General features: G+C 42.6%; 1 pseudogene; it reads right to left on the bottom strand.

The window, feature by feature from the left end:
- Positions 1-25,458, bottom strand: part of LOC148015142 (uncharacterized) — a 93,774-nt pseudogene extending 68,316 nt beyond the window's left edge.
- Positions 25,459-26,141: the final 683 nt, after the last annotated feature.

Raw genomic sequence — 26,141 nt, forward strand, 5'->3', positions numbered from 1 at the left:
ATTGATGTAGAGTTTGTATATATAGGTGAGACCCAAGTCAAGTGAGAGATGATATATATAGTTGTAATACTTATACCCCCCCTGCTCCCCGAGATTTTTCCACCCATTTCCTTGCAAATTCCACCTAACCCCCTTTCCATGAGGTTTCCCACAAGTCCTCAAATCCCTTCTTGTGGATTTTCCCTCCCCTAGCCGGTTTTAAGGCCTTTCATAGCATTCCCCTAAGGCTATTTAACTCGGGTTCCTTTTAAATCCTCCCCACACAAATAGCCATTTTAGCAATTCCCGTGGATTTTCCCCCCCTCACACATCATCTTAAAGGTCCTTCCCAAGGACTTTTATAAACCCTTTCAAAAGGGGTCTTTATAACCCAGATTTCTAAGCTACCTTTTCCCCTATTTTGTATACCACAAAGCTATTTCCTTTTCCCCCTTTCCGTGTAGACAATTTCCACCCCCAAAGCTTCTCCCTAAGGAAGGGAAATTTCATAAGTTCCATTTCTAAGGTTCGATTCTGAAGGATAGTGGAATCACAAAGGGAGTTTTGCGTGCAAAGGAAATGGCCAACATCATAAATCTGCATCCAAGGCGGAAAGGCCGCATTCGCGATGGCTCCTAAGAAAGCACAAGGCGCAACCGCAAGAGGATTGTCTCCTAACATCCATGTGGACATTTCACCACAAGTCCAGGTTCTTTTTCCTAAATTTGATTAATGTCATAATATTTCAATTATGCATGGATCATTTGAGGAATAAGGATGTATGTTTTTTCGATTGAAAATACTTTGGCTAATAGATCACAATTGAGAGATTCAGCCGTTAGTATTTTTCAATAAAACGAACAAAAGAAAATGAGCATAAGATTTCTATGCATTTATAGCAAGTTGTTTTTATGCATTGCAAAGTAATGAAATTAGATTAATTAATGTCCATTTTTTCAAAACGGAATTATGATAGTACACTTTGATTAAGCATGGAAGGAATAAACCGCATATCGCATTATTGAACATCTTTTTCGAAATGATTCTTAAAGAAAGTTACTAGCAACGGTAGGAAATTACTAAGGCTGCATGAAGAAGATTTAACTCTAGGCAAGTGTCCTAAAAACTCAAATCAAAGAAAGGTTATGTAAGTTCAGCATACGACAAATTCATTCAAAAATGAAAGTAGAAAAAGGCTGCTTGTTTAAACATAAAATCCTAAAGCTTAGTAGCATGAATCTTGTTGCATGTTATAGGATGATAAATTGGAATTATGCTATAACTTAACCTATGCTTTGATCTTAACCCAAAAAGTTAGGGTTTGTAAATCAACTTATACGTAGGCAATGAATCATGTGGTTACGAAAATGGTAGCGTAATTATATTCAAGAATAGACAAGTTAAATTGGTTTAAACCTAAATACCTAAAAACCATGAGGGACTCGTTTAGAAAGGGTTAATTCAATGCAACATATCCCAAAGAGCTAACTAGGATTTAACACGTTGAAGACGTGATCTAGTCGCTCTTATGGCCAAAGCTAAAACTCCAATACCCTAAAGACTTGCCCACATTCACGGAATGTAGAGATAGTAGGACATACTTGCAAGAAATGATCTAGGGTTTTTACCCTAAGAATCTCTCGCTAAAAAGATGAAACTCGGTTTGAACTTGGAACCCTAGGACCGACAATGTCGGCCTAATGCAATCAGGAATGGATTGTCATATCTAATCATGATATTGTGACTCCATTCGATGGGTAAATAGTCCCATAGTTTGATGCGACACTTGTGCAACAAGTTGTAGAGTCGCACGATCTTGTGATTTGATCACAAGGGAATGGCAAATTCCTTGGAATGAGATTGGCAGATTCTTACACAAGTTTATCTTACAAGAGGATAAATAATTGTCGTGATATAGTACATTTCTTGGGTAAAGTGACCAAGATACGGGGATTAGATATTTGCTTGGAAGCAAAAGACCAATCAATGAATTGGAATAACATATTCACTGCTAATAGAACTTAAGATTTTGATTAAGTCTGGTTAATAGGGTATGGCCCTAACCCAAGGATATAGAGTTAACAAACAAACCCTTGGGGATCTTACCAAGTCGCAATTGATCCCAGATCAAGTGCTAGATGCATTCGGAAAGAAGGATTCACTCCTTAGCAGTTGGCCAAATAACGACCAATGGAAATGTTGTGCTTGTAACAGTTTTTAGAGCACTATTTTGCTTTGTTTGCTCAAAGAATTAAAGGATAAATGGATATCTAATGCTTCAAGTTGAAGGCCTTAAGGGAGAGGCAGTTTCAATTATCCCTAACTGCCTGCCTGACCCTAACCAAGGGGGTTGTTAACTGTGCCGGGAAGGTGGACTGAACCCATCGCGAGAGGTCTCTCCCTTGAGTGCTACTTGGAGCAGGAGGACGCTTGGGTGCTAGAGGGGGCTCTGATCATAAATCCCTTGCCTTTCGGGCCCTGCACAAGAGGCCAACATGACTAGGGATTGGATCTCAAGGCCCACATACTAGTTTAAGTCGGAATCTTGGATTAGTAATCCCTATGGATTGCTGGATAGCCTTCGGGCGGATTATGGATAAGCCTAGGGGCTAGATTTTATGTATTTCAAAGATAAGTATGATAACCTGTTGAAAAGAAAATTGTTTGACATTGCTTTTCTATGTCAAGTGCTATGATTACGTGAAGGAACCAGTGCCTAACGAGCTAATTAAGGAAGCTGATTGATACATGTCTAACTAAATGTGGTAGGTAATTAGATAACTAAAACAACTTGAGGAAAGTGCGGTGGATGTTGCCATGGGTCCGTCCTACGGATGGGTGGTCCCGGTTGGCCGGAAACTTTTCTCAATCATGATGGATAGCAAGAAGATCGTTCAAAAGACACGAACAGCAAGGGCGCTGACGTAGAATCTAAGTTATAATAATCCCGATTTACGCTGTTTTAGGGGAACAGAATGGGACTATGCCTTATGGCAAAGAGGTCGAGCCTTGCATCCCTCTCGTTTCCCATTCTCGTTGAACCAAGTGCAGCATGAATCTGCTTCGGACCTGGCGTTTCTGCGTAAAGTAGTTCGCTTAGGGTTCAACGCTAGTTGCCGTTTAGGAAATGACCATTAGGGAAAAACCCTGATTCGGGTCGGTTCTAAGTGGGAACGGCCAGAATACTTCCGCTACATGGCAAACACGAAAAGGCCTAGATCGCAAACCCCATGATATTCCATGGGAGTGCCGGGTGGAGCTTTCTAGATATCCTTTCCGATGGACTGCTAAGATGTGTCCTGAAGATTACAGGTGGACACGTTACAGTTGGTACCAACAAAGGATTTGTTTTTATGAAATCTTAATAAGATAAAGTAAAGCAAATGTTATTGTTCCAAACATTTCCTTACTTTTGATGCTGTCTTGCAGATTTATGAAGCATGGAACAGGCTCTTAGTGTTCGGAGTCATGTTTATGACTGCAATGCATTCCACGGATTATCAAAAAAGGGTTGGGATGATGAACATCCTAGAGCGTATTTATAATCCATCATCTTTGTACATGGAACGAAGATGGACAGGTGCATCAAGAATCTACTATATAGTTGCCCACCGGTTTGCATACCTTCAAACAAACCTAAAGAGGATCAAGTGGTTGGAAGACCTGAAAGTCGTGAAGCTGTTCATTTTTGTGGAGGCTCACGTAAATTCAACTTTACATATTCCAGGTCGGAGGGTTGAGCTAAACTCATATGTATATGAGGAAGTGACCCGTGTAATGCCCGCTAACAGGATCAAGGTGTTGGGGCGCCATGAGAAGAATGGGTTCCAAAGGAAAGGATACCCTGATCTTTCAATGACTTACCGATTCCTGAAGATCCATGACCCGAAACCATACTATTATCCAGTTCCCATAGATAAATGTAATACAACATTATTCTCCCCAAACTAAATGTAAATAGTTGCCCTATCATCCCAACAAATGTTGTATTCCGAAAGGGCTATGTCCATATAAATACAATAAGACTTCTTTTTTTCAATGTCTGTTTGTTCATGAGAATTGATAAGAAGTTAAGTGGTTAGATTGCTTGGTTGATAGCTAAACGGAGATGAAATATAAATCGTAATGATTAACGAGTAATAACGTTAAGAAACCTTTATCCAAGCACAACCCCATGTACAGAATCCCAGTTCACCTCCTACATCAAGTACTGTTGTAATCCAGGAGAAGAAGTTTCTTCTCAAGAAGATTAAGCTGCCTGAATTTGACGAGACCGGTAGGTCCGTCCAAGCAGATGCTAAAATTTTGATTGAATCCATGGAGGATTACTTTAAAGCAGCCGGTACTGCACCCGCCAACTAGGCTATGCTCGCCAAGCTGAAGCTCACCTACGAAGCCAGGCTTTGGTGGAAGCAATGGTGCAGAGATCAAGGGATCGCAGAAGGATCCATTACTTGGGAAAAACTAAAGAAAGCTGTGCAGGGAAGACACTTACCACCTGTGTAACGCATGCAGAAAATGAATGAGTTCTACAAGCTAAAACAGCTGGGACTCACTCTTGACGCAACCTATTCTAAATTCGTCTCACTTCTTAAGTATGTGCCACAGATGGACATGACACAGCAGGTGTCAAAATTTTGTCTGGTTTAAATCCACCAATAAATACCCGTCTCGAATCTATGCGCCCATCAGATCTTCAGGACACACTCATTCAAGCTACATCTATAATTCAGGAGGTGCAGGCTAGACCAAGAGGTAACAAAACTTGGTCTTATAATGACCCGAACAGAGGAGCATTTAGGCCTCAATTGAAGAGAGTTCAAGGTCAGAATCAGGGACAAAGAAAGAAACCAAGGACTAATAATGTCAACAACTTTGTCCCTACTCAAAGCAATGGCCGGAACTTCCGTTGTTTCCATTGCAACGAGCCCGGTCATTTCAAGAGGCAATGTCCCAAGCTTGGAGGAGGACATCGCAAAGCACCTTTCCAAGGAACTGGTCGTGGCTAGAGAGCCGCTACCCGAGGTAGAGGAAGAACCGCCTGCATTGCCAACAGGGAAATGTGCGAAGAAGAAGGAGATCTGACTATGGAAGCAGAGTTTGAAAGGGCGATAGTCTATGCTACTCTTCACAAGAAAGGGCCGAATCGCCAGTTCTCAGTGATTCAAACATCGTCGGACTATCAAGGTAAAGGTTTCAAGACCTTGATTGATTGTGGCAATACACATTCCTTTATCTCACTAGCGTGTGCAAAAAGATTAGGAATAGCCACAGGAGAAGCACCTATCTTACTTGTGGAATTGGCAAATGGTCGTGAGGTTACTTGTACCAAGAAAACTGCTAAGGTGGAATTCTTTTTGGGAGGAAAGATGACTTCGGTCAAATTCAGAGTCATGAGCCTAGGTATCCATGAGTGTCTACTCGGAATGGATTGGCTTAAACCTAATGATGCCCACATTCATTATGGAAAGGGCCAAATTTCATTTCGAAACTTTGAAGGGGAATTGGTCACAACTCAAGGGGAAGCTGGGAAGCCAAAAATTCAATTGGCCAAAGCATCACAGATTATAAAGGGAGTCAGGAAGGGACTACCTTTCTACTTGATTAAGCTCAGCAAGTTAGATTAGAAGCATGAGTCTAGTGAATGACCTTCTTGGCTAAAGGAATACACGGATGTATTTCCTGAAGAGTTGACAGAACTCCCGCCTCAAAGAGAAGTGGATCATGAGATCAAGCTAGTACCAGGAGCTGCACCAATTGCAAAGAGACCTTATAGAATGTCCATACCAGAAGCAATTGAGCTAAATGAACAACTCAAGCAACTGCTAGATCAGGGCTACATCCGTCCTAGCAGTTCAACATGGGGAGCTCCAATACTATTCCAGAAAAAGAAAGATGGAATGCTTCCACTATGTATTGATTACCGAGGGTTGAATCAATCAATTGTCAAGAACAAGTACCCTATTCCTAAAAATAGATGAGCTTCTTGATCATATTCAGGGTGCAAAGATCTTCTCCAAGATTGATCTCAGGTCTTGTTACTATCAGATAAGAATCAAGGACGAAGATATCCCAAAGACAGCCTTCAACACAAGATATGGGCACTTTGAGTTCCTAGTTATGTCATTCGGGCTTACGAATGCGCTTGCCACCTTCAATAGGTTAATGCATGATATCTTTAGGCCATATCTTGATGACTTCGTACTTGTCTTCTTCGACGACACTTTAGTCTATTCCAAACAGGAGGAAGATCATGAGACCAACTTCGGATTGTCCTTGAGACAATGAGATCACATAAGTTGTATGCTAAGATGAAGAAGTGTGCATTCTTCAAATGTCAGATTGAGTATCTGGGATTCATCGTATCAGCGAAAGGAATCTCAGTAGACCCAGCCAAGGTCAGAGATGTGCTAGAATGGCCAATACCAACAACCGTCAAGGAAATACACAGTTTTCTTGGATTAACAGGATGGTATAGGGTCTTCATAAAAAATTATGCTTTGATTGCAGCACCTCTGACAGACTTATGAAGAAGCAAACATCCATTGCATGGTCAACTCCCGAACAAACCAGCTTTGATAGATTAAAGAAAAGTTTGGTATCAACACCTATCCTAAAACTCCAGACCTCAGTAAGGAGTTCGAGGTAATAAATGATGCTAGCACACTTGCCTTAGGATGTGTGCTCATGCAAGAAGGTCATCCTATAGCATACTCTTCAAGGAAATTGAAGAGTCATGAGAAGAATTATGCTACCCATGATCTAGAATTGTTAGCTGTCATCCATGCTCTAAAGCTTTGGAGACACTACCTGCTCGGTATAACAAGTTTACTCTAGTGACTGATCATAAGAGTCTCAAGTGGATCTTTACCCAGAACGAGCTCAACATGAGGCAACGTCGGTGGATTGAAGTACTGGAGGAGTATGACTTTGAAATCAAGTACCGACCAGGGAAAGAGAATGTAGTTGCCGATGCACTTAGTCTCGCAAGGCATTCCTTAATTCTCTAATCTTGAAAAATCCATCAACAGCTAGATCTCTAGCCACAAAGGTATCCATACCAAACAACCCAATACTTGAGTTAGCTAGAGAGGAAGCATGCCATGATCCAGCCTATCAAAAGATGCTAAGGGAGATCTCTATCAAGGATCAGGACCAAAAGCTGTAGGCTAAGTATCATGAATTCTCTATCAATAGTGGACTTGCCTACTATAGAACGAGGCTATGTATACCGGCAAGCCAATCACTTAAGCAGAAGATATTGTAGGAAGCTCATGATTCCCCTTTCTCAGGACATCCTGGCTATGCCAAGACTCTCAATGCAGTTAGGAAGAGCTACTATTGGGAGAGGCTTAAAGGTGATGTTCTTAAATATGTCACTGAATGTTTGTCTTGTCAACGTATCAAAGCCAAACATGTCAAAATGAAATGGGAATTCATCACTATGGACTTTGTTGTTGGCCTATCCCAAGTTCAAGGAGGATACAACTCCATCATGGTTGTGGTTGACATGCTAACTAAGGTTTCTCACCTTATTCCAGTAAAGACAAACTATAAAGCCTCAGACATTGCAAGATTATTTATCAAGGAGATATTCAAGCTACATGGGCTACCCAGAAGAATCGTTAGTGATCGTGATTCTCTCTTCACATCACACTTCTGGAGAGCCATCTTTGAAGCCATTGGGACTCAACTCTGTTTTAGCATAGCTTACCATCCCCAAATGGATGTCCAAAAAAAGCGAGTCAATCAAGTCATCGAGGATATGCTTAGGGCATACTGTTGTCGTGAACCAAAAAGGTGGATTTAATACTTGCCTTTGGTTGAATTTGCCTACAATGCTTCTTACCAGCAGAGCATTCAGATGACCCCTTTTCAAGCATTGTATGGTCATGACTGTCAAAGTCCCCTAAGCTTCTCAGATCCAACCTTGAGGGTTGAAGCTTCAAGACAGATGTTGGAAGAGATGGATGACCAAATAAAGTCAATAAGACGGGGCATCCAAGCTGCCAAGGATAGATAGAAGGCATACGCAGATTTGAAGCGTCAAGATAGAATCTTCGAGGAAGGAGATATGGTCTTCATTCGCATACATCCAAAGAAGAGTTCTCTATCCTTAGGGAATTGCAAGAAGCTAAGTCCAAGATATTGTGGACCATACAAGATCCTTAAGTGCTTAGGACCTAATGCTTATAGACTGTAACTCCCTGAGAACCTAAAGGTTCATAATGTATTCCATATCAGCCTATTGAAGAAGTATGTACCTAATCCTAACCATGTACTTGATGACCAACAAGTTGTAATGCCTAGTCAAGGAGTCCTTGAACTAAGGCCTGACAGGATCTTAGATGTTAGGGAGAGACAACTGAGATTGAGAACCTTGAGAGAATGCCTTTATCCAGTTGAAAGATTATCCCGAAAAGGATGCCACTTGGGTAGATGAAAGCACTCTCAACCATCAATATTCCCAATTTATCTCGAGATGAGAACATCTCGATTCCTCTAAGGGGGAGAGAATGTAACATTCTCGATTTTCTAAAACACGCATTCTTCATATGAACCTCCTCTTAGAAGGCCAAAAGGATAATTCATGGGGGAATAATGGCAAATTTTTTTAGTTAATTATCCCTCTCTCCTCTAGGCGACTGTCGTGCTGGAGGAGAGGGGAATAGAAAGGGAAATTAAGCTCCTTGCTGGAGCTCGCAAGGGGGTAGAGGCCATGCGTAATGGCGCGTGGAGGGAGGAGGTACCTGTCCCTCTCCCTATAAAACCCATTGCCATGGGAGCTTTGGGAAGGAAGGAGGAAATCGTCACACTGCCTAATTGCTTCCGTAGAAAGGAGATGACATAATGCTGATGCTGCCGTTGAGAAAGGGCGTAAGGCTGGCCGTGAAGGAGGAGGGAACTTCGGGCTCAAGTCTAGAGCCGCCGCTTGAAGCCGCGTACGCTGTCCCAAGTCACTGATTCGGTCTACCTCCTGGCCACCATCATTTCTCCAATAATCATCCCCTTTTCTTTCCCAGGTGGTTACTGAAACCCCCAGAAGCTTCCAAGAAGCTTCTTGGAAGCTTCTAAGGGGAGGAGCTAAGCCCTCCTTCATGTGGCTTCGTTAAATCCTTCCTTTAGAAGGTCTTTTACACCCCTTGCTTTTCCCCCCCCAGAATCCAAAAGCCCCCTATTGTGGTTCTTATACACCCCTGCCCCTTGGGATTTTTCTACCCATTTCCTTGAAAATTCCACCTAACCCCCTTTCCGTGAGGTTTCCCACAAGTCCTCAAATCCCTTCTTGTGGATTTTCCCTCCCCTAGCCGGTTTTAAGGCCTTTCATAGCATTCCCCTAAGGCTATTTAACTCGGGTTCCTTTTAAATCCTCCCCACACAAATAGCCATTTTAGCAATTCCCATGGATTTTTCCCCCCCTCACACGTCATCTTAAAGGCCCTTCCTAGGGACTTTTATAAACCCTTTCAAAAGGGGTCTTTATAACCTGGATTTCTAAGCTACCTTTTCCTCCCTTTTGCATACCATAAATCTATTTTCTTTTCCCCCTTTTTGTGTAGACAATTTGCACCCCCGAAGCTTCTACGTAAGGAAGGGAAATTTCATAAGTTCCATTTCTAAGGTTCGATTTTAAAGGACAGTGGAATCACAAAGCGAGTTTCGCGTGCGAAGGAGATGGCCAACATCATAAATCTGCGTCCAAGGCGGAAAGGCAGCATTCGCGATGGCTCCTAAGAAAGCACAAGGCACAACCGCAGGAGGATAGTCTCCTAACATCCATGTGGACATTTCCCCACAAGTCCAGGTTCTTTTTTCTAAATTTGATTAACGTCATAATATTTCAATTATGCATGGATCATTTGAGGAATAAGGATGCATTTTTTCTCGATTGAAAATACTTTGGCTAATAGATCACAATTGAGAGATTTGGTCATTAGTATTTTTCAATAAAACGAAGAAAATAAAGTGAGCATAAGATTTCTATGCATTTCTAGCAAGTCGTTTTTATGCATTGCAAAGTAATGAAATTAGATTAATTAATGTCCATTTTTTCAAAACTGAATTATGATAGTACACTTCGATTAAGCATGGAAGGAATAAACATCATACCGCATTATTGAACATCTTTTTTGAAATGATTCTTAAAGAAAGTTACTAGCAACCGTAGGAAATTACTAGGGCTACATGAAGAAGATTTAACTCTAGGCAAGTGGCCTAAAAACTCAAATCAACGAAAGGTTATGTAAGTTCAGCATATGGCAAATTCATTCGAAAATGAAAGTAGAAAAAGGCTGCTTGTTTAAACATAAAATCCTAAAGCTTAGTAGCATGAATCTTGTTGCATGTTATAGGATGATAAATTGGAATTATGCTATAACTTAATCTATGCTTTGATCTTCACCCAAAAAGTTAGGGTTTGTAAATCAACTTATACGTAGGCAATGAATCATGTGGTTACAGAAATGGTAGCATAATTATCTTCAAGAATAGACAAGTTAAATTGGTTTAAACCTAAACACCTAAAAACCATGAGGGACTCGTTTAGAAAGGGTTAATTCAATGTAACATATCCCAAAGAGCTAACTAGGATTTAACATGTTGAGGACGTGACCTAGTCACTCTTATTGCCAAAGCTGAAACTCCAATACCCTACAGACTTACCCACATTCACGGAATGTAGGGATAGTAGGACATACTTGCAAGAAATGATCTAGGGTTTTTACCCTAAGAATCTCTCGCTAAAAAGATGAAACTCGGTTTGAACTTGGAACCCTAGGACCGACAATGTCGGCCTAATGCAATCAGGAACAGATTGTTATATCTAATCATGATTTCATGACTCCATTCGATGGGTAAATAGTCCCATTGTTTGATGCGACACTTGTGCAACAAGTTGTAGAGTCGCACGATCTTGTGATTTGATCACAAGGGAATGGCCAATTCCTTGGAATGAGATTGGCAGATTCTTACGCAAGTTTATCTTGCAAGAGGATGACTAATTGTCGTGATATAGTACCTTTCTTGGGTAAAGTGACCAAGATACGGGGATTAGATATTTGCTTGAAAGCAAAAGACCAATCAGTGAATTGGAATAATATATTCACTGCTAATAGAGCTTAAGATTTTGATTAAGTCAGGTTAATAGGATACGGCCCTAACCCAAGGATATAGGGTTAACAAACAAACCCTTGGGGATCTTGCCAAGTCGCAATTGATCCCGGATTGAGTGCTAGATGCATTCAGAAAGAAGGATTCACTCCTTAGCAGTTGGCCAAATAATGACCAATGGAAATGATTGTGCTTGTAACAATTTTTAGAGCACTGTTTTGCTTTGTTTACTCAAAGAATTAAAGGATAAAAGGATATCTAATGCTTTAGGTTGCAGGCCTGAAGGGAGAGGCAGTTTTAGTTACCCCCAACTGCGTGCTTGACCCTAACCAAGGGGGTTGTTAACTGCGCCGGGAAGGTGGACCGAACCCGCCGCGAGAGGTCTCTCCGTTGAGTGCTACTTGGAGCAGGAGGACGCTTGGTGCCAGAGGGGGCTCTGGCTGTAAATCCCTCGCCTTTTAGGCCCTACAGAAGAGGCCAACGTGACTCGGGATTGGTTCTCAATGCCCGCATACTAGTCTAAGGGCGGAATCCTGGATTAGTAATCCCTGTGGATTGCTGGATAGCCTTCGAGCGGATTATGGATAAGCCTACGGGCTGGACTTTATGTATTTCAAAGATAAGTATGATAACCTATTGAAAAGGAACTTGTTTGGCATTGCTTTTCTATGTCAAGTGCTATGATTACGTGAAGGAACCAGTGCCTAACGAGCTAATTAAGGAAGCTGATTGATACATGTCCAACTAAATGTGGTAGGTAATTAGATAACTAAAACAACTTGAGAAAAGTGCAATGGATGTGGCCATGGGTCCGACCATCCTACGAATAGGTGGTCCCGGTTGGCCGGGAACTTTCCTCAATCATGATGGATAGCAAGAAGATCATTCAAAAGACACGAACAACAAGGGCGCTGACCTAGAATATAAGTTATAATAATCCCGATTTACGTTGTTTTAGGGAAACGGAATGGGACTATGCCTTATGGCAGAGAGGTCGAGCCTTGCATCCCTCTTGTTTCCCATTCTCCTTGAACCAAGTGCAGCGTGAATCTGCTAGTTGCCATTTAGGAAATGGCCATTAGGAAAAAACCCTGATTCAAGTCAGTCCTAAGTGGGAACGGCCAGAATACTTGTGCTATATAGAAGATGCGGAAAGGCCTAGATCGCAAACCTCGTGACATTCCATGGGAGTGCCGGGCGGAGCTTTCTAGACATCCTTTCTGATGAACTGCTAGGACGTGTCCTAAAGATTACAAGTGGACACGTTACAATATAGGTGAGACCCAAGTCAAGTGAGAGATGATATATATAGTTGTAACATCCCCACTTAAACAAAGGTCTCTTGCTGCGAGTGAAAAAACCCTTGGGGAGAACAAGGGAAAAACCCGAGCCCCTACACATACCTACGATACAAAAATGATTTACTATAAAGTTTTCTTGAATACAATGATACATGGCTCAATCAGTGAGACAAGAACTTGGAACAATACCAAGTGCATGTCTTAATGAACTAAAGCAAGCTTAACTAAGAGCTTTTGTGAAGATGTCTGCAACCATTTGATCACTGGGACAATGCTCCACCATAATGGAACCTTTCTTGACTTCATGTGGAACAAAATGATAATAAATAGCAATATGCTTTGATTTACTATGTTGTATATAGTCTTTGGTAAGACTAATAGTGCTTTGGTTGTCGCATCGAAGAGGTGTACTAGATGATGAAGGATGTCCCAAATCTGCAAGTAGTTGTGAAAGCCAAACTAGCTGGCGAGCTGCTAATGATGCAGCAACATATTCGGCCTCAATTGTAGAAACCACAACACATCATTGTTTCTTGCTGGACCAAAAAACCAAACATCCATTTACAAAGAAATAATTTCCACTTGTAGATCGCATGGATAAATGTGAACTTGCCCAATCAGCATCTGTATATCCAATAAGGTCAAGAGAAGTTGAAGAAGATAAAGAAGAATCCTCTCGACGATGATAAATAAGACCAAACTCCTTAGTACCCTTGAGGTACTTAAGAATACGTTTTGCAGCACTCCAATGAATAGTGGAAGGGGAAGAAAGATACTGTCGCAAAAAGTTAGCTGCAAATAAAATATCTGCTCTTGTGTTTAAACCAATAAATTGAAGACAACCAACAAGATTAGCAAAAGGTTGATGAATGGCTGATTCTTCATTGTGTGTTGTAGATGTACCCTTGGTAGAGCTCGAAAGAATGGGAGTGTTGGCAGAGTGCGCATTTGTCAACCCAAACTTCTTAACAATATCATTAATAAACTTTGTCTGACGAAGAAGAAGAATGCCTTGTTGTCGGTGTCGTTGAACTTGAATACCCAAACAAGAATGTATCTCACCAAGATCCACCATTTCAAATGCAGTCGATAAAAGCTTTTTCATAGCATCGAAGAAAGCAATATTATTTGACACAAGAATAGTATCATCAACATATAGAGTAAGAATAATAAAACATTTGTCCTCCCTTTTGATGTAAAGATTTGGGTCAGCAAAACATGCAACAAAACCTTTAGATGTGAGGAACTGATCAATCTTAATATACCAAGCACGAGAGGCTTGCTTCAATCCATATAATGCACGATGAAGCTGGCATACAAGATGCTCCTTTCCTGCAATCATAAAACCTTCAGGTTGCTCCATATAGATTTCTTCTTCAAGATCTCCATTGAGAAAAGCCGTTTTAACATCCATTTGGTGAATTTCTAGATCAAATAGTGTTGCACAAGCTAAAAACATACAAAATTGTGGAGCGCACAACAGGAGAAAATGTTTCTTGATAATCTACTCCTGCAATCTGCGAGTAACCTTTTGCAACAAGTCGTGCTTTGAACTTATCAAACGAGCCATCAGCTTTGGTCTTGGTTTTATAAACCCCTTTACATTTGATAGGAACACGATTTGGGGGGAGTTCAGTAAGAATCCATGTACCTTTGGAGATTAAAGAATCGTACACAGCTTGCATAGCTTCTTGCCATTGATCCCTTTGAGACGAATTGATAGCTTCCTTATACGATATTGGATCCTCTTGGACAGACATAGCATCATCAAAGACATCATATTCAATAGAATAGAATCCATGCTCTATCTCAATAGGAATATGGACATATATCTCCAAATTTTCATCAATCTTCTTTGGAGGTGAAGGAGGTTTATGATCATCAAAATTAGTAGACTCACAAAGCAAATAAGGAAATGCACTAAGCAAAGAGTGTGAATCATCTAAAACATCTGACGACCATGTGCCACCCATAGTCTTTTCATCAAATATAGCATCACGATGAATGATAACCTTTTGAGTAGAAGGATCATAAAATTTGTAACCTTTGGAATGATCTGAATAACCAAGAAAAATAACCTTCAAACCTGGAGGATCCAACTTATGTCAAGTGCCCTTGGGCACATGAATATAAGCAATCCAGCCAAATGTGCGAAAGTGAGAGACTGAAGGTGTCTTCCCTGTCTAGATTGTTATAGGAATTTTACTAGTAGGTGCAGTTGTTGGAAGATGATTTTGAATAAAAACGGCTGTTAGAAGTGCTTCAATCCAAAACTTTTGAGACAAACCAGAGTGTATAAGCATGCAACATATAGCATTAAGAATAGTGCGATTTTTGCACTCAGCAACACCATTTTGCTAAGGAGAATAAGGAACTGTAAACTCATGATGAATACCTTGATCCTTACAGAAGTCATCAAATAGATTGGATACATCTTCACCGCCATTGTCACTGCAAAGAGTCTTTATAGAGAATCCAGTTTGAAGCTCCACACTTATCTTGTATTGTTTAAATATAGATAAAGCCTTAAACTTATGTCAAAGAAGATAGACATGTGTGTACCGTGAGAAATCATCAATGAAAGTTATAAAATATGGATATTGAGACTTTGAGGCAGGAAAAGGACCGCAAATATCGATATGAACCAAATCCAAGAGAGCATAGGAATGTGATGAAGTAGAAGTGTGGAAAGGCGAATGATGGTGTTTTCCAAGTGCACAGTACTCACATATTCCCATACGTGGATGAGATTTAAGATCCATACCTTGCACAAGACCATGACGATGAAGATCAAGACTTTTGGCAAAATCAGAGTGTGCAAATCGTTAATGCCATAATTTGTAATCTGTATCTCCAGGGGCAGTAACAACATTTGCAACTATATTGTTCAATGATAGCTCAAATAGATTACCATGTCGAGGAGCCATTGCTATAGTATGTCCGTCTTTCTCTATATGACATTGATTATGATCAAAGCCAACAAACAAACCAAGATCAACAAGACGAGCAACAAAAAGAAGATTTCTTTGCAAATCTGAAACATGAAGAACTCCTCTTAATATTCTAGTGGATGAAACAGTCCCCAGATATAAATCACCCACTCCTTTGACTTGACAAGTCGTATCATCCACAAGGAAAACAAACCTCTTGACAGGAAGAGAATGATAATTGTGAAGCCACTATGATTGGTATGTCATGTTTCTAGTGGCACCTGAATCAACGATGAATAGAGAACCATCATGAACATGAAGTACCTTTTCTAGAGAGATATCATGATGGACGAAATTGAGCTCCTGATGAGTATGATCATCATCAGTTGTAGTTTGTTGAACAATATAAGCTCGAGAACGTTCTTCATCATATCTGTGTTTATAACAACGACGAGATGGATGATCTGTATGTGCACAATAATCACAAGGAGGAAAACTTTTGGATGAGCAAGGTTGCTTTGCTTTGTAGTAACTCCATGATCCTCATCATATTGACGTGCCCAAAAATCAGAAGTCACATGGCCTTTCTTATCACAATAAGAACAATGTTTGTTAGGATAAGCAAGACGAGAAGATTTACCACCTTGATTAGGGCATCCACCCTGCTGAAAACGTGAAGCGGGACACTTGTGAGCAACAAAAGCAGCGTCAAAATCCCTTTGTTCATGAGTGACCGAAATAGCATCAGATTTTTCCAAGTGATGCCCATGACATTGAGAATATTCAATAAGAGATATACATGCTTTGTCAAAGTGGATATCATCCTTGTTAGACAAAATAATGATGATATTGTCATATAAAGGATCTTTGATGGTATGAAGAAGTTGAGTAACAATCTGATTTTTAGCAACAGGAGCACTGGCAGCACCAAGCTCATTGATAATGTCTTTAAAAGCCTCGATATGAGAGTGCATAGAAGTACCAACCTTATATTGAAGATTCTTCAAACAAGTTTGGAGATATAAAATTTCGGTGACCGATTTCTTCTCAAACGTTGAGATAATATACTCCCAAACAGCATGAGAGGTTTCCAGATGAAAGACATCCAACATAAGTGAGTCAGGAAGTGCAGACAATATATAACGATGAGCCACATTGTCACGACGAATCCAATCACTACGATCAATTTTTCATTGTTCAAATAATAGGCCATCAGTAATCAGAGAATTGTCATTCATCACATCAATAGGTTGAACTGAGCAAGACAGGTCACCCAAAACAATATCAAACAATTCGTCACCTTCAAGAATTAGCATCATCTTTGCTTTCCACCCAAGAAATCCTTGTCCTTGGAAGAAGGGAACCGAATGTTTGCTAGAGGGATATCCGTTAACAATTATGCAATTGGCCATGCCTGTATGTCGAGAGAAAACAAATAAGATGAGATTGCAGAATCTGCAAACCATGAACAAGACGAGCGTAGTTGAGACGCGTGACAATCAAAATAGGGAGATGCACATAAGAACGATGAAAAGTATTGAGTGACTAAAAAGAAAGCCTGAAACAGAGAGATGTAACGTGTAAGACGAGATGACGTGCATAAGAAAAGTGCTATTTCGATCGAATAAAACATCGCAAAAAGTAGCAAGATGTTTGCTTGTCGTAATCAACATCATTAACGAAGACAAGTGATTAACGAATTGTAATTGGGGATTAACGAACTATAATTAGAATTACAGTTTTAAATAAAGAATCGCAGATTCGAGCAGAATTGTTGTCTTGAATCCTAAACTGTCATAACTTTTAATCCAGAACTCCGATTGACAAGCGGTTTTTAAAGACAAAATTAACTAATACTTCTAATTTGAACAAGTTCATGTATCAAATCATCACTTGTGCAAAGAATTCAATCAAGTATAAACAATGAAACAACTTATCTTCCTTGTTGTTGCTATGCATCCATAGCTCTGATACCATGTTGAGAGAGAGAGAGAGAGAGAGAAAGAAAGAAAGAAAGAAAGTTATATTAACGTCTTCTAAAGACCAAAACTGGCCTATGAGACAAACTGTGATACAACTGATGAGGTCTAGCTATCCAAAATAAAAGTGCTGAATGAAAAGCTAAAAACTGGAAACTGAAAATACGGTGCTGTGAGTGTGATAAGTGTCGTGTATGTGTATGTGCATATGTAGCTCTGGTACTCCAGATAATGGCTACAAGAGGGGAACAAATGTCGGCTGTGATAGGGGAACAACTGTCGGCTGTGATAAAGTGGTGCGATGTGTATATGTAACAAATGCAGGGAGATATACTATCCTGGGATGTAGTAGCAGTCGTCGAAGTCGCTAATAGCAGGTGATCCCTCCTGGATGTAGGATGTGGTACATCGGTGGTGGAGAAAGAGCAAACTGGAGATGTGAGATCCAATGTGTCGAGTGTCGTCGAATCTCAGTCTGCTGTCGATGTAGATCAAGAATCCTCCGCATCTCCTGTCGGTGTGGTTGTGGGGTCCGAAACCCACGGATCCTCGTGCGACATCGGGTACGTTGGTCCTCAGCCTGCTGTAGTGTGAGCCCGGAGGTCTGGCTGGAGGCTGGTACAGTAGCTCTCACTCTGTCTGTCTGAAAGAACTGTGTAATAGTCATCTGGGTGGGCCCCTCTCTGACTGGGACCCGCTGTGTGCTCTGCTCTCTGATGTGCCATGCCTCTCCCAGAAAACGGCCAAATGATCTCTAATCCATATCAGTCATACATCCCTGAAGTGAGTTGCTCAATGTGTATCTAGATCTCAACTCTGAGTATGCCTGGCATCTGAGAACAAAATGCTCCTCACTCTCCACCTCTGATCTGCAAAGGGGGCATATCCTCTCCTCCCGTGGGATGCCACTAGCTTTGCCACTCTCAATCATAAGCTGATGTGATGATACCCTGAGCTGTCCAATAAGAACTCTCAATCGATGTGGCATATAGATCTGCATATATCTCGGAATCTCTATGAATCCCTGCTCTGATATGCTCAAGAACTGTGTATAATAATGTGCCATCTTCGATGGCAGTGGCTGTGTAGGGCTGACCCATGTCCTCTGTATATAAATATGCCATATTTCCTGTCTGATGACTCTGTTCCTCTCAGAGAGAGAGAGGGTGTAAGTGGGAGCCTGAGTATCATATAGAAGAGATGGGAGTCTATCAATGTCCAGCCCATGTCTGTCAAACCAAGCTCTAGTCTGTGCATACCATGATGTGGTATCCCCCGCCCGAGCCATCTCCTGAGATGCCATATATGCTCTGTATGCAATGCGATCTCTGTCCATATCCTGAAATCTGTGTAGGAAGCAGACTGTCTGAAATAATGCCTCGACTAGCATGGCCGGTGTGGCAAGCTCTGCTCCCACAATGTCATGTGGGACTGAGGCCTTGTTGCGAATCAATCTAGATATCATGATCACCTGAGGTCTCTCCATCAATGTCCATACATAATCGGCAAGGCCTGGCCCCCATATAGCTACTCCATACATTAGTGCTGGAGTGACCAGAGTATCAAAGAGCCACCCCTTGGTGCGGGGCTCCTGGAAATGTGCCTGATGACACTGTCGCTCCATAAGAGCCAATGCTGAGTATCCTCTAGTGAGGCAGTCACAAGCTGCCTGTGTCATCGAGAAAATCCCTGAAGCTGCTGTAAAGGTGACTCCCAAATATACATATGATCCAGTGACCTCAATACTCCCTCCTGTTGCCATGAAAATACTCTGTCTGCGTATCTGAGCTGATGTATGGAATATAAGAACCTTGGTTTTACCAAGGTTCACTGTCATGCCTCTCTGTATGCAAAAATCATCCAATGCTAATAGATGCTGTTGTAATCCCTGAGCTGAATCTGAGACCAACACAATGTCATCTGCATATAGTAAGATATGAACTGTGGTTCCACTGAGATCTATACCTCCACCGGCTCGCTGTTGAATAAACTCTGCTATCTCATCAACGTATAGCCCAAATAGAGTCGGTGAGAGTGGGCATCCTTTTTTCACACCAATGGTGCTCACAAGGAGATCTGATATACCTTCCGGACATCTGACTCTGCCAGTAACCCGCTCATATAGTGCATAAATACCCCACATCATGTCATCGTCCACCCCCAGATTGTAACATTCCCAATTACCAAGTACGCGTTCTTCGCATGAACCTCTACTTAATAGGAGATCATTAATTGAATAAAGATAAAAAAAAATTAATTATCCCTCTCTCCTCCAGCCGATTGTCGTGCTGGAGGAGAAGGGAATAGCAAGAGCTATTAAGCTCCTTTTTGCTGGAGCTCGCAGGGGGGGCCGAGGGCATGCATGATGCCACGAGAGTGGGGGGGGATCCCCCTCCCCTCACCTATAAGAGCCCTGTGCCCTGGTCGTAAGGGGTAGGGGGGTAAGGCTGCCGTGGAGAGCCGCGCCACTCTGCTGGCCGTGAAGGAGGAGGCGGCCGTAGAAGAGGAGAGGGCTATGAGAGAGGAAGAGCTTAAAGACATGCTAGCTGCCGTGAAGGAGGAGGCCGTCAGACTGTCGACACTACCATCGAGGGGGAGGAGCCAAGACACAGCTGCTGTCGAGCAGGACGCTGCCGCTGCTGCCATCGAATTTCACCTGTGCCTCCATTCCCTCATCCACCTAGGCTCCCATGCCCTCCAGAAGCTTCCTGGAAGCTTCTTGGAAGCTTCTAAGGGAACTCTCCAAGCACCCCTTCCCATGGAAATTCCCAGCCAAGTTCATATTGCCCCCGGGTTTTTTTAAAAACCCCTTTTTCATTGCATCTTTACACAAGGGGTTTTACCCCCGGGAATTGAGCCTTCCCCTTGCATCCCCCAAAATTCATTTACCCAATCATAAACCCTTTTCATGGATTCACTTAAAGCCACACTAGCAGGTTTTAAACCCCTTTTTCCTCCCCGGGTTCCAAAGCCCCTTTCCCGTGGGCTTTTCCTTTTTCCCTTTCAAGTGGGTTTAATAACCCTTTTCCCCCTCGGATTTAACCCTTCTCAAGCAGTCTTTTACACCCCCTTTTCCCCTTTTTTTTTTCAAATCCACTAAGTCCATTTAGAACCCCCTTTTTCGTGGGATTCCATCCAATCCCCTCTAAAAGCCCAAGTCTCACAAGTCCAACCTTTTAAAGATCCGAAGTTCCACGAAGGCATCTCCTACATACGAGGGAGAAAGGTAAAGATCTTGAGGCTGCGTACCAAGGTGAGTAAATTCACCAAATCGTGTGAAGACAAAGGCAACCTGGAAGTCCGAAATTATGCCCACAATGGCCAAGAGGTTGCAATTCGGGCCTACACGGGAGGTTCTTCTCCTAACATTCATGTGGATATCTCCCTGAGCCCACAAGTCCAGGTATTTACTATTTTTTTTGATTCGTCGCAAAAGTAAGGCATTATGCACGATAAATTCATGGACTAGGAAGCACCTACGCATGTCAAATTCACCTAGCCTAGTTAGATGCAATTGAAAATAGATGGACTATTGAAATAATTAGCTCATGGCATGAAGTGGTCATTGGTATTTCCAACATGATGAACAAAATAATGTAAATTATCTATGCATCTCACGACCTTATTAGTTGTTTCCCTTGCGTGCATGTCAAAGTGACGGCCTAGAACACATATTGCCTATCATTATAAGGTTGAGATTATTAAAGTGCACCTTTGACTAGGCATGGGAAGATTAATTGCATGTCGCATTTTTAGACAAATCTTCATTGAATGATTCATTAGGGAAGTCCTTAACCCCGTAGGAAATAGAGGAGTGCGGAAATGATTTTAGGAATTTGCATGTGGCATGTGATTGTAAAATGGAATAGGTCAACTCTAGTTTTTTTTTGCATGAATTTCACTACGTTGTAGTCAGGAAAGGAGTGCATGTTGCACATTTTTCATATGAAAAAATTCATTCATCAAGAGTTGTATTTAGGGAAAGGCTGCATGGTTTAGTGAAGCATGAAATCTTAAAAGCTTAGAAAAAGAATTGTGGGTATGATTCTTGAATGCAAGTCCTAGTAGGATCAATGGAAGTTATGCCGCAATTTAACATGCATTTTGATCTTAACAAGAAAAGTTAGGGTTATTGCGAATTTAGGGGTACGTAAAAGCAATGAATCACGCGTTTAGGTGAATTGTGAGATGTTACAACTAGCTTTCTCCTTTAAGATCAAGTTAACATCTCTAGGGATGGTTCATCCTTGTCTCAAGACAAGTAGATCGAATTATCTAAATCGCCTAACCCACAAGGGATTCGCATAGGATGGCTCAACCGATATGATAAATAACTCAAGTGCTAACTAGGGTTTAGCACGTTAAGGACTTGACCTAGTTTCACGCACTTGTTACCAAGACGAACCCTTGAACCAAAGGTCCTACCCACATTCACGGAATGTAGGGACAATTGGACGCTCAAGCATAAAACGATCTAAGGTTTCTACCCTAAGGATCACTCGTTCAAATGATGAAACTCGGATTGAGTTGGAATTCCTAGAACCGAACGTTGTCAGCCTACTGTAATTAGGAATGGGTTGGGTAAGAAGACACCCTAAACCCTCCTTCTCGTCTGGAGATAATTCCGCGACCAGAAAATGCCGTTCAATGGGTGAAATGATCCCATGGAATAGGTGCGACACTTTGCAATAAGTTGCAACGTCGCATAGACTTGTGGTTTGTTCACAAGAGAGTTTTGCCATTTCTTGAAATGAGGTTGGCAAGTTCTTGCGCAAGTTTAACTTGCAAGAGGATGAGTAGTCATCCTGTTACATCACCTTTCTTAGGGAAAATTTGCCAAGTAAAGGGAAGTTAGGTATTTACTTGGAAGCAAATGATCAATCAATAAATCGGAGCGACATGGTCGCCACGATTTACTGTTAATGAAACCTAAGGTATTGGTTAAGTTGGGTTAACAGGGTATGACCCTAACCCAAGGACAAAAGGGTGAACAAACAAACCCTTGGGGATCTTGCCAAGTCGCAATTGATCCCGGATCGAATGCTGGATGCATTCGGAGAGAAGGATTCACTCCTTAATAGTTGGCCAAATAAACGACCACTGGAATTGATTGTGCTTGTAACAGTTTAGAAAGCACTGTTTGCATTGTTTGCTCAAAGAACTAAAGGATGAAATGATATCTAATGCTTCAGGTTGAAAGCCTGAAGGGAGAGGCAGCTTCAGTTACCCCTGACTGCCTGCCTGACCCTAACCAAGCGAGTTGTTGACCGCGCCGAGAATGTGGAGCGAACCCGCCGCGAGAGGTCTCTCCGTTGAGCTCTACTTGGAGTAGGAGGACGCTTGGGTGCCAGGGGGGGCTCTGGCTGTAAATCCCTCGCTTTCCGGGTCCTGCACAAGAGGCTAACGTGACTCGGGATTGGATCTCGAGGCCCGCATACTAGTCTACGGGTGGAAGCTTGGAATAGTGATCCCTGGCGGATTATTGGATAGCCTTCGGGCGGATTATGGAGAAGCCTACAGGTGGAACTCCTTGTATTTCAAAGATAAAATGATGAAATGATAATAAAGAATTTGTCTGATATTGTTTTTCTATGTCACGTGATAAGATTACGTGAAGGAACCAGTGCTTAACAGGAGTAATTAAAGAAGCTGATTGTTATATGTCAAATTAATGTGTTAGATAATTACATAACTAAAACAAACCGAGGAAAGTGCGGAGGATGGGCCATGGGTCCGGTGGGTGGTCCCGGTTAGCCGAAAACTTTTCTCGAAAATCTTGAAGAATAGCGGAATGATCATCATCATCAAAACGAATAACGAGAGCGATGACCTAGAGTTACGTCTTACCCGATTTATGTTGTTTTAGAGGAACGGAATGGGACTATGCCTTATGGCAGAGAGGTTGAGCCTTGCATCCCTCTCGTTTCCCATTCTCCTTGAACCAAGTGCAGCGTGAATCCGCTTCGAACCTGGCATTTCTGCGTAAAGTAGTTCGCTCGGGTCTGATGCTAGTTGCTGTTAGCTAATGACCAAATCAGGAAAAACCCTAATTCAGGTCGATCCTAAGTGGGAACGGCCAGGATACTTCCGCTACGTGGCAGACACGGGAAGACCTAGATGGCGAATCCCGTAACATTCCATGGGAATGCCGGGCAGAGCTTTCTAGACATCCTTTCCGATGGACTGCTAAGACGTGTCCTGGATGATTCTAGTGGACACATTACACAGATCAAGTAGGCGTCTCAAAAGCCTCTCTCTCGGAACCATGTCAAAGGCTTTGCGGAAATCCACAAAGTAATAATACAATCTCTGTTTCTTCACTCATGTCTGGTCGATCAGACAACGGAGAGTAAAGATGTGGTCTATGGTAGAAAATGCCCGTCTGAACCCTACCTGTCCGGGTGTGCGCATGCACTCTCTCTCTGCCAGCGTGCTGAGCTCCTCCTCCATCACCGTGCCATAAAGTTTGGCCAAAACTGGCCCAATCATGATGGTCCTATATGTGTTAGGATCCATAGGATCCCCTGACTTGTGGATAGGTACAATGGTGTGCTCTGTCCACTAGTCAAGGAACCCCTCAGACAATGCACAGTTGAAGAGGTGAGCAATGAGTGGAGCCAATGTGTCTCTTCCATATATAATATGCTCTGTCTGAAGATCTAACTGGTCTCGATTGCGGCCATGCTGTAACCGTGAGATAGCATGTTTCACCATACTAGTGGTGAAAAAGGATGGAATACCCGGTCTCAGTGTACATGGTGTGGGTATCAGCGGCTGTTTGGGTACATGATATAAACTCTGTGCGTATCCATGCCATACTGCAGGGTCATGTATCGGTATGGGTGAGCGTGGTTCTCTGATCTGCCTCCATGCCTCTGCACAATCTCTGCTCATAAGAAGGTGGTATATATCCCAATATCTCTCCTCCTCCCATTCCCGCTTTTTACGGCGGGTCAAGCAGTGCATGCGTCTCTGCGCTTGTCTGTGTGTGATCTCTCCTCTGGCCTCCAAATCACGTAGCTGTCGACGTAGATCTCTGCACTCATCATCATACCGCCTGTTCTGTGGCATGGTACCGGTCAGAGGGGGGTGCGTGTATGTGTGATGTGGAAAACTAAGTGTAGCAGAATCATGCAGAATGCGTGTGATATCAGTGGTCAGTGTATCAAGGGGTGCATATGGATCAAGTGACGTGATGTGCTCCTCCAGATGTTGTGAGTAAACATGTGAAAGCTCATGAGTGAAGTGTATGGCAGTATGCATGTGGGGTATGATATCTGCAGGTGGTGATGGTAATGAGGTGAGGAGTGAGAAACTGAGAAAGGTGTAATCGGCACCAAGTGGAAGTCTCCCAAGGTCGAAGGACTCGATAGTATGCATCCCATCGATCGGTCTGAGCAGATAATCTATAGTACTCTCGCCCCTCCCATGTGGAAGCATGTAAGACCTCCTGAATATGGCCATCGTGCCATCCCGTTATAAATAACGAGATGATGTCTACTACCAAGCTCAAGTAAATGCCCTCCATACCCTGTGGCGTCTGGCCCAGTATCTGCTGACTCCCGACTAATCCCCAACTAATACTCTCATGATCTCTGGCTGCTCCATATCAAAACTCTCACACTGTCGGCTCTGTGTGCGCCCGTTGAAGTCCCCCATAAGGAAGACCTCACCCAAACTAGAATACAGAATAATGTCCTCTAAGAGCTGTGAATAAGGGGAGGGGGAATCTCTGGCCTGAATATCACCCTGCGTAGTAGCATATCTGGACCCTCGTGGTGAAAAGTAGCATACTGCCATATAGATCCATCTCTCATCTGATATCTGCACTCTGATCCATATGTAATTGGCCTCCTCATCTCGTCTCACTAACTGGATATGTCTCTGTATCCCCTGACGGAATAGAACTGCCACCCCTCCTGAGCCCCTAGATGTACTCTGCCTAGTAGTAGCCCTGTATGCAGATACCCACTCAAATCCTATAATGCGTGGAAGCCCTCTCTCTGGGCTCTCATGTGTCTCTGTGAGGCATATAACATCATGGTCGGGTAAAATCTCCTCAAGTCTGTCCGGTCGTGACCATAGGGAGCCGTTGCACTTCCAAACTGCCACACGTATCGGGGTCTCCTGTACAGTCCTCTGCCCTATCTCATAGGCCATGCCCCCCTATTTGGTGGGGCGTCCATCTATAAAAATCCGGCTATCTCGATAGAAGGCCTTATGGCCTTCTCTACGTGCTTGGAGTATCTGTGGCATGCATGCTCGTCTGTGTGCAATCTGCATCTGAGTCAGGTCCTCATCCATGAAGATGGGAGCCCCAGTCATCCCTCGGAGCGAAATCCGCTTCCGAAAGAAAGCGGCTCTGTCCTCCAGTGTGCTCATATGTAATATCAGAGCTCCGACCCTGGTAGTATCTCGTTCTGCATGCCATGCCTGAGTAAAGGGCATGCTCGTGTACCCTAGTCGGGTGCATAGCCCGCGTGCGTCCTCCTCCGAAGAGGCCCCTTCAGGGAGCCCGGTAATACGCACGTTCAATCTATGCGCGTTCGTGAGCCTCTCCTCCTCTAAGGTCTCCTAAACCTGGACTACCTCCTCCTTTTTATTTTCTTCCTGGACCTCCTTCTTAATGTTCTTCTTCACTACCTCAATCCACCCCTCCTTATTCCCTTCTAATTCTTCCTTCATGTTTGCTTTGATTTTTTCCTCCCATCCCTCTCTCGAAGGCTCAACTTCGGTTTTAATGCATACCTGGAGGTCCTCTCGGCATTCCTTTGTGATAGCCTCTCGGAGGTCCGCTTTGAAATCTGCGTCCTCTCTTGCCTCCCGTAGATGTGACACTTCTG

The sequence above is a fragment of the Lygodium microphyllum genome, chromosome 24 (assembly GCF_053477565.2).
Source record: "Lygodium microphyllum isolate KBCC chromosome 24, Lygodium_microphyllum_v1.1.10, whole genome shotgun sequence".
In the NCBI taxonomy this organism is placed as follows: Eukaryota; Viridiplantae; Streptophyta; class Polypodiopsida; order Schizaeales; family Lygodiaceae; genus Lygodium; species Lygodium microphyllum.